The following is a 10176-nucleotide window of genomic DNA, read 5'->3' as shown; positions in this document are numbered from 1 at the left end:
CTTGGACCCATCTTGTGACCATAGGTAGATTACTTGGCATCTGTAGCCATTAGTTCATAACGTTCTGAGGATAAGTACCTGTACTTCCATCCATCCAAAAGTTATAAAGAAAAAACAAATAATACAAACATAGGCTCCATGCCTGCTTTGTGTGTACCATTGAGCCTTCTTGCAAGATCAGGGCCATAGCTATCTAGAGTTAGTGCCATAGCTCCATGATATGCAATGAGATAATACTGATAACAGCTTTCAAAATAAACTAAGTGCACAAGGACTTGGGGGCGTGGACGGCCAGGAGGCAGGCTGAGGCAACCTACTGAATCCTTATATCTGGTCCTTCAGTTCTTACCTTCCTCTCTCCTTCAGTGGAGGGGATGCTTTAGGGCCTGAGGACTGCAACAGTAGCCATGGCATGGCTCTCATCTTCTGTGGAGCATTCATTCCTATCCCCTGGGTTCCTCCTGAGCTGGGCTCTACTCCTAAAACATCATCTCATTGTATAAAAGAATCCTTTGAACAGGTCTATTTATTTTTTACTAAATTAATAGAGTCCATTGTTTGGTTATGTTTCAGTTTCGCTTTGTACACAGAAATCTTGTCATTCAACTGATCTATTCCTTGAACTGGTACGTTGTCAATGGGTTGGATTTTTAGGGCCTGATTTTTCTCCTACTTATATCAGAGATTTAAGGGGAGGTACTCCTGATTCACAGCTATATAAGTGAGAGGATAATCAGGGCCTAGCTTATTATGCCACTCCCCTCACAGAAAGAAAAGGAGTACTTGTGACACCTTAGAAACTAACCAAGAGAACACCCTGCTAGCCACCCCCATCTTTTATCATGATGGGAGTTCAGCTCAGGCACTTCCACTGACCACAGCTATTAACTAAAGCCAGCCTACTTCTCCTGTCGTAGCCTGTATGTGGGGTGCTGGAAAAATTTGCATATTGGAGGTGCTGAGAGCCACTGAACCAAATTGTAATCCCTGGATATGAGGGAAACCACATCAGGCCAGGGGGTGCAGCAGCACCCCCAGCACCCTTAGTTCCAGCACCTATGCAGTCATGGACTTTTTGGGGTACAGAGAATTACACAGGACAAGATGCTGCACATGTATATAACACAGGAAAACTATCTTACATTGTAAAAAGAAAAGGAGTACTTGTGGCACCTTAGAGACTATCCAATTTATTTGAGCATGAGCTTTCGTGAGCTACAGCTCACTTCATCAGATGCATACCGTGGAAACTGCAGAAGACATTATATACACAGAGACCATGAAACAATACCTCCTCCCACCCCACTCTCTATTGTTTCATGGTCTCTGTGTATATAATGTCTTCTGCAGTTTCCACGGTATGCATCTGATGAAGTGAGCTGTAGCTCACGAAAGCTCATGCTCAAATAAATTGGTTAGTCTCTAAGGTGCCACAAGTACTCCTTTTCTTTTTGCGAATACAGACTAACACGGCTGCTACTCTGAAACCTATATTACATTGTATTACTTGAGAAACAGAATGTGATCAACACACTGAAGACAATCACAGTTCATATGCGAAAAGGAGCAGGGTTAAGATTGGGCTTTCAACAATAAGGGCAGTATTTTCTAATTTCTGACAGCCTAACCATGGACCCACAGTTTTATCATAGCAGTTTTTTGTATGACGAGTTTAATAGTCTCCTAGTTAGTTGTTTGCAGTATTGTGGGCAAGCATCATGAGGTACTCTCTACTCACAGCTCGGTGGCACCCCTTTCGGGATTAGATCTGCCTGGTTCAGCACCCTCTTCCTTCTCTTCCACTGTTGCAGCTTTCCTCCCACTCACAGAGTTGCAGTATGGCTGCTTTGTGACTCAAGCCTGCCGACCAGGGCAGCTGTGATTTTTCCCTTCAAGGGGAATCTTTCAAAGTCTCCCTGCACAACCAGTGTCAGGGAGTCCTCACGCCCACTGCCCTATGTCACTCTCACAGTGACTCAGGCTGTCTTCCCATTCACTGCCCCCAAGCAATACCACTCTGCAGGGGATATTAGGTGAGAGCAGGCATGCCCTCTACACTGAGTTCCAGTCCAGAGACCTATAGCAAGCGGTTAAGGTTTGAGACTAAACCAAGCTTACTACTCTCTGTCCTGGACTACTTCCTACCATGCTTCTTTAAGTTCCTCCCCCATCAGACTCCCTAGTCAAACCCCTCTCTCTAAGATCTACTGGATAAACCCTTCCTCATGAGCTCCTATCTCCCCTTACTTCTCCCTTACCCCAGAGAGACACACTCCAGACTTCCTCCCTACTACCCTCTCCCCCCCATGTGTTGCCAGCCTCCTGGCTTCATAGAAACCCTACCTGTTCCTTCGCAGGTAAGCTTCCTTCTAATTAGCTCCCTACACTCAGCCTACATCTCCCCCCTTTCCAGCTTAATTAGCTGATTGGGTCCATCTAGTCTAATTCAACTCCTTCAGGGCTGGTGTGGGGAGTACAACCCATCACAGTGAGGTAATATCTTTTATGGGACCAACTTTCTGTTGGTGAATAAGGCAAGTTTGGGAGCCACACATAGCTGAAGAAAACCCGAAGAAGAGCTCTGTGTAGTTTACAAGCTTGTCTCTTTCACCAACAGAAGTTGGTCCCATAAAAGATATGACCTCACCTACCTTGTCTTTCCTAGTTAGTTATTAATTTAACCAAAGGTAAAACAGGTTGAGGAGCTCCAATTCTCAGGAGAATGCTTTGCTGGCTAGCATAAAATGGCAATGAAGTGTGGCTATTCCATAATGGGGAATTCTTTAGACACAACCAAAATTCCCAGTCCCACATCCTTTGCAGAATGGTGCTAGAGCACTCCTAAAATGAATCGGTTTCCTGCACACTTTACAAAGGGCATGGCAGCCCTCTCTATCCATGCATGCCTTTAGAATATTCTCCGCAATGCAGTTAAGATAGTCACATGTGTGCACAAACACAGCTTTCCTTAGCTGGTCACTTTATGATCTTAGATGTGAGATGTACTGTGCTTGTGCATTAACATTTCATATGATCATAAGTCCATGAAGTCAATATTAAATTTCACTCGAACACTTAGTAAGGGCAATATTTATGTTGAACTTCAACTTTCTACCCTCACAGGGTTCAGCTGTAGAGTTTTTCCACAAGAAAAGGCAACATTCTTCTCTAATGAAGAAAGTGTATATATACACACTAAGTTGTACATTATTATATATAGTCATGGTACTCAGAGAGAGAGAGACGCAGCTGATATGATTTTGTAGAAACTTATAAAAAAATGAATTTTCAGAAACAGAGACCATGCTTAGAAAACATCAATCTGAAAATGTGAATGTTATGAGTGTCTAAAAAATAAGGAAAGTATGGAAAGTGTTATGCTTCCTTAACCGCAGCAGTCAGTGATCTACTCTTCTAATCCAATCATTGTCATAAAAAAGTTACTGATTGCCAGAGGATTCTCAAACCACAAGCACAATTATTTCCTATTTTAAGCATAGGGTTAAGATTGTGGTATCTCAGATGACAAGGTGTGGTAACACCTAGAAAATGGTGAGTGCTATTATCTTACAGAAAGCAGAGGATGTGATGAGGTGAATAGGCCACACACAGGACTTTGCTAGGACAAGGTTAACAGAAAGCCCTGCTGTACACAGCCAGACATCCGTATGAAATCTGTACCAGGAATAAAGTGGAACCATCTGACAACGTGGCTGCCTGGAATCAGCTAACAGAAGGTGGTGGAGTGGCAGGCTCTCTGGAATATGAATAATCTCTATAAAGCAGAACTGTAGTTTGGACTAAAAGGCTGGTTGTTTGTGTCTTTGTCTATTGTTTATAACTAAACAGCACCATCACTGGGTGAAATTTAGCCCCGTTGTACAGATTCCTTTGTCTGGTTTCCAGCATTGCTCAGGGTGGGGTTTTGTTTTAGACTCTCTTTTACTGGTGTGGAGTGACTGTTGGCAGGATTCTGAAAGAGTTCTCTGTTTTAAGACTAACTAACTTGATCCCTCCCCTCTCCTTTAATGGGAGGAGGGGGTGAAGTAACCGCAGCTGATGCAGGGTCCCTCCAGCGAACATCTGAAATCTTGTTTCTGAAACACTGCTCTGTTAGATGCCTGTATATATACACAGAAAACTTCTTAGCAATATCAAGTGTTTTTTTCCCCCAACATGCATACCTGCCTGTAAAAAAGAAAGACTAGGTGGGTGAGGTAATATCTTTTATTGGACCAACTTCTGTTGCTGAGAGAGACAAGCTGTCGATCTTACACAGACTTCTTCTAAGCTCGAAAGCTTGTCTCTCTCCAACAAAATCCGGTCCAATAAAAGATATCACCTCACTCACCTTCTCTCTCTTATATCCTGGGAACAACATGACTACAACAACGCTTGGTGCAAAACAGAACACAGTGCAGTCAAGAGAGTTGCTTTGGATGTATGGCTGTTTTGATGCGTACTGTGAACAGGATGCACTATAGAGAAATGTGTTACTGCTTAAAAGGGCAGCAAGCCCAGGGGAAAGGGACTATCATGCAAGCACTACAGTCTGGAAGAGTAGTTTATGTAAGGACAACTTCCTAGGGTAATGCCAGCTACTCACTGGGAGAACTAACTGCATTACAGTGCCTTGTTAAATAAATCAAATAAAATATTCGTAAGCTGCAATTGCTGGGTCAGCTGACTGTCAGGAGCTCCAGACATCCATGTGTCAGTGCTGGAGAATTCATCCAGATCTAGGTCTAAAAATATGCAACACTATTTGTTTCGTTTCAGCATGTATGATAGACAAGTCTGGCAGATGCCCAAGGCTGCCTGAAAGGCTAGTCTTGGTGGGTATGATGAAAGAAAGCTGAGAGGGGGAAGCCAAGAGCTTTCTCCCCTATTTCCTTTAAATACTTTACTGGGAATTTTTCTGCTTTGAGTGAGAGAACAACATTTTTTCTTAAATAAAAATGACTGATTATTAACCTACATAATTTTTCATAGATAATAAAGCCATAAGAGGAAGTGAGCTGTAGCTCACGAAAGCTTATGCTCTAATAAATTGGTTAGTCTCTAAGGTGCCACAAGTACTCCTTTTCTTTTTGCGAATACAGACTAACACGGCTGTTACTCTGAAACCTGTGATTATCTAGTGACTCTAGTCACACCTCTTGAATAACACAGGCTATCAAATTTCACCAAGTGTTTTCTGCATCAAGCCTATAACTACTTTTATATTAGTCTCTGAACATACAAAATATTTCAATTCTTTTTAGAATATACTGACTGCAAAGATGGGACAAATTAACCCTCCTCCCCACCTTCTGAGTGTGTTTGTTTGTATTTAAAGGCACACAGATCATTTAGAACACTGGTCTGACCCTCAGAGCATTAAGGCTTAACAACCCTCCACATGTATCCTCAGTAGAGTTTGAGCCCAGGACCTTCAATACAGCAGCACAGGTTTAACAACTTGAAGTAAAGGAATAACTCCAGTAACTGGTAACTGTCATATGCAGTGAAGGGCGGCCAGCATATCCCTCGGCCCGCGCCGCTTCCCGCAACCCCCATTGGCCTGGAGTGGCAAACCGCATCCAGTAGGAGCCGTGATTGGCCGAACTTGCGGACGCGGCAGGTAAATAAACCGGCCCTGTCCGCCAGGGTCTTTCCCTGAACAAGCGGCGGACTGGCTTCGAGAACCACTGATCTAGTGGACCTGAGAGAGTGGCATGTGACACACCCTTCACCAATGTGTTACACAGCAATAATTGTTTGTTAATTGGTTTGGTTCTAAACAAGAAGTAGGAAATTAATTTTAACTGATTGGGACATAGGATTTCTAACCTTAATTCACACAGAAATGTAACCCTTTCTCTGCAGCAGTATAGATGAAGTCCTGTAAAGACTACATCTTCGTAAATCTCCATAATCGCTAGTCTAGGCTGCTGCTGAAATCACTGACAAAACTCCCATTGACCATGACCTCCAGGATAGGATGGGGTCTTTAATCCATCAACAAAGCTTGTCTCTTAGCAGCCAGTGTAATAATAGAAGGGAAGCTTGTTGCCACAGAATAATCACTACTTTACAAAAAGAAAAGGAGTACTTGTGGCACCTCAGAGACTAACAAATTTGAGCATAAGCTTTCTTGGGCTACAGCTCACTTCATCATTCCACTGAATGCATCCCATGAAGTGTGCTGTAGCTCACGAAAGCTTATGCTCAAATAAATTGGTTAGTCTCTAAGGTGCCACAAGTCCTCCTTTTCTTTTTGCGAATACAGACTAATATGGCTGCTACTCTGAAACCACCACTTTACAGTTTTTAATGGCACAAAGTTAAGATCTTTAAGGATAAAACCAAATCTTATAATGCCATTAGTTTGGGATTTTTTTTTCTTTTAAAGAGGGCGTCCTGTGGTGAATTATAGCTGAGTGGGAAAAATACTCATCTGAAATTCTTTTGAACTAATATTGGAGAATATTTATAGAAAACTTTCAGATTTGTAAACTCCAGTAATTGCTCTAGAAACCTTATTCTAAGAGTTCTTCATTCAAGTGTCAAAAACATAGCAGAGCCCCAATCTGCAAACACTCATACATGCTTAATTTTACTACCACAAGTAGTCTCAGTCAAATCAATGGGGCTGCTCACAGTAGTAAAGTTATGTGTATAAAGTAAGTGTTTTCAGGATCACAGCAAAGGTGATCTATGTGAGCAGTCAAAATAACCAAGTATTTTGAATACTCAATGAATGGCCTGTGAACTAATCTATTCTGCAAAAGTTTCAACTATATTGCAAACATGTCAGCTAATCTGAGGAAAATCATGACATACTCAGACAAATCATGGACAGAAAAACATACAAACTTTGTCTAATTTATTTTGTTATTATTTGAACTGTAACTCCAGTGGAACAGTAGTTTCTTGTTCACAGGTATACGCCAAATCAGAAAATGAGACATGTTGCATTATAAAAGATACACAAGTGGTGGCAGGTCTAGTATCTTGCCTCTTTGCAACACAGCTGACTGACTTTCTGCCACTTACTATATAAAGTATGCAACTAATTTTTGGACTCTACAAGCAGTCTAGATTTTCCTAGGCATTGTTTTATGATCTGAATCTTTGAGGGTGCTGCTTATATTAGGAGGACTGATACAATTTCTTTCCAAATCTCAAATCCTTTTGGTTTCAATTATTTTCATCTTATCTAAAGCTTTTCTGAATTGTACCCATATTACTCCTCTGCATTTACTCATCTCTGGTATTTGGGGTTGAGGTGGGACTATTACTTTGGAATCTAAGTGTCACACCGATGAGTTTCTCCAGTTGGTATCTGTCTTTCAGGTAGGCTTTGGGCAGATAGTCTATCCAAGCCTTTCACACATTGTTCCTGCTGAATAGCTATACCTCCTTCATCCATGATCATGTCAAATCTCAAATTTATCTGCCATATTCTACCCCAGAGTCAGCTGCATTTCAGTGGAAGGTGAAGAAATCTCAGTCTATAAATACCACAAAGTCTTTGGAATAAAGATATGTTCAAGGCTTGGGGCACGTGGCACTTCAGTCTAAATTACACATCATGACCTCAAACACACAGTGAGCTGCCCCAAATTAGTTGGCAGTGTCCGTTACAAAATCATTGGATTACTTGAATTTGTATTTAAATAATTCTGTAAATGCACCATTCCCTTGTAGCAAAAAAATACCACTTCCAGAGGAGGGAGGCTATTTAAACCGAGTGCTCAGCTGGGGACGAGGCATGCAGCAGCACGTGGGGCAGAAGCCCCCATTTTGAGCGAGCAGGGGGAAGATTAGGAAGTGGTGGCTGCCCTGTGCCAAAGTTCTTTGGTTGGATTTAGGAGGCCCAGATATCAGCTGCTACCTCCTGCACTGTTTTTTGGGGGGGGGAAAGCTTCAGTTCTTCCTAGCCCCACTGCTTACTTCTAATAGAAGGTAAAGTGAGACCAGCTATTTGTCCTTAATCACGAGTATTTTCCTCTTCTGCCTCCTGTTCTGTGCTGTTAAGGGCAGCAACATAGAATCCCACTGAAACATGCCTTGTGAGGAATTCACACAGCCGTAAAAGATCAGAAGAATGAAGATCAGACAGGCAAGCTACAATGGAAGGTGGCAGGAAAAATGACTATTGGATAGATTTTAATGGAGCATTTTGGCAAAAAGGCAAGTTATGCAGCTATTTGTGAGGTTGTGTATCTGTATTATACATACAACTATATCAATCCCAGGTTCAAAGATGCCCCTAGAATGCATCTTCCCCACCCACCAGGAATTATGAACTACAAAGACAACAGCTGCTCTACAGAGAATAGCTAGATGTTTTTTAAAATACTATTTTCAATCAAGAGAAAAAAAAAGAGGTATTTGGAGCAACAGGCAAAGCAATTCTGAGTTTCTCTTTTAAGGTGAAAATACTCTTGTTGGAAGGTACAATGCATGGCCGGGAGGAGTAGCAGGAAACCCAAAAAGGAAGGCACAGAGTGTGGAACAACATGGTTTGAACTTTTTAAAAGGAGGTACAGTGTTAAGATGTAGACCTAAAAAGAAACAAGTGAACAAACTGCGCACACACCTTACCACTGAGGTGCTGAAAATTTTTTGTTCAGAATGTAGCTGCCAGCCAAAGGCATCTTTTAAATAATAAATGTAGGAGCAAATACAATAAAGAAGGATGTGCTGTGGGGAGAAGAGATTATAAACAAGATTGCAGCTATTACTGACACCAAGTGTTGGTTTTGGAATTGCAGCCTCTATTCCCAGGTACAACAACTCTATCAAACATTCATATTTCAATCCCTCCCTTCCCATTTGGGTCTTTTCTTAAATAAAACTTTCCCTATTTTATTCTTTGGCAGGAATGAGTGACGCCCTCCTTTCCCACACAGAGATTATAGTGTACCACATTCTGTTGTTTTAAATTTGTGCTCTGGCTAGGAAGCACCAAACTCTTGTATTGACCACAAATGTCAGCTTTTACCACATACTTTTTATTTTGGGAATCTCTTCAGACACTCTCTGCATCCACATAAGCTGCACTGTGTTAAAGAAAATGAATTGCTAGATACAAAGAAATCTAAAACTTGAGATTTTAGCAAAAAAATGATGATCATTCCTCAGTCAGATCATTCATTTTCCATAACTAAGAAACCAGTGCTGTTTTATGCTTGCCAAATAAGCATCTTGGGAGAACTGGTTAATTATGATCCACTGCTGACTTGGGAGACCAGTGCAATCTGAAAGTGAATTTCACTCAGAGGCCAGGATGCAGGGCAATGGGGTCAGCGCCTCTTGAAGGAATCAACTGAGATTTCACTTGCTGATCTGAGTGGTGGTCCTAACAACATTCACCATCCTTCTTCATAGCACTCGCTCACTCACAGGCTCTCTCCTGAGACTGGTGATCTCATGTAAGGAAATCCAGACACCACACAGGGTTCTCATTACTTTGTAATGACTGTACTTTCAGGTCCTAAACAAAACGAAATGACTTCCAGTACAGTATTAAGTGACCAGTTCATTACAAGTTTTCCTACTGATCATGTCTAGGTATACAGTACTTGGGTTTTGTTTCAGTGCGAGGGGTTGAACTAGATGACCTCTTCAGGTTCCTTTGAGATCTGTATTTCTATGATTCGATGTCACGGCTTGTTAACCTCTCCTTCCATCATGAGCAGTCATGACTAAAGGCTTGTAAATATTATGTTACAGGGAGCACTGGGTCTTTTCTTTCTTGTTAAAAATTCAGCAGTCAACTAGAAATCCCTTTTTTTTTTAATTTACTCAGAATAACTCTCAACTCAGATGCTCCTTTTTGAGTAAAAAGTCAAAGTTCTGCTTTTACAGACTGTAACAGTTGGACTGACTGAAGCATGAGAAGAGAATGTGCTTTGCCCCAGGTCACACGCTGCACTGAGTGTTTCAAACTGCATTTGAATCCTGGCTCCCAGTCCTTTTATGTCAAACACCAGACCAAAGTGCTTCTTAATACGTACTCTTTCCCCATAAGACAACAAAAACAGGCTATATCCCACAAATCTGTTTGTATGGCAGCTCCATGCAAACATCATAGGCAGCATAATGCCGGAACCATCTAGAACTGCTGTACCTCACACACAGAGAGCTAAAGTTCACCTCCCCAGACCCTTTAGACTTACAGCCAGA

The sequence above is a fragment of the Lepidochelys kempii genome, chromosome 7 (genome assembly GCF_965140285.1).
Source record: "Lepidochelys kempii isolate rLepKem1 chromosome 7, rLepKem1.hap1, whole genome shotgun sequence".
In the NCBI taxonomy this organism is placed as follows: Eukaryota; Metazoa; Chordata; order Testudines; family Cheloniidae; genus Lepidochelys; species Lepidochelys kempii.
The sequence above is the reverse complement of the archived record's forward strand: the minus strand, read 5'-3'. Positions refer to the sequence as shown.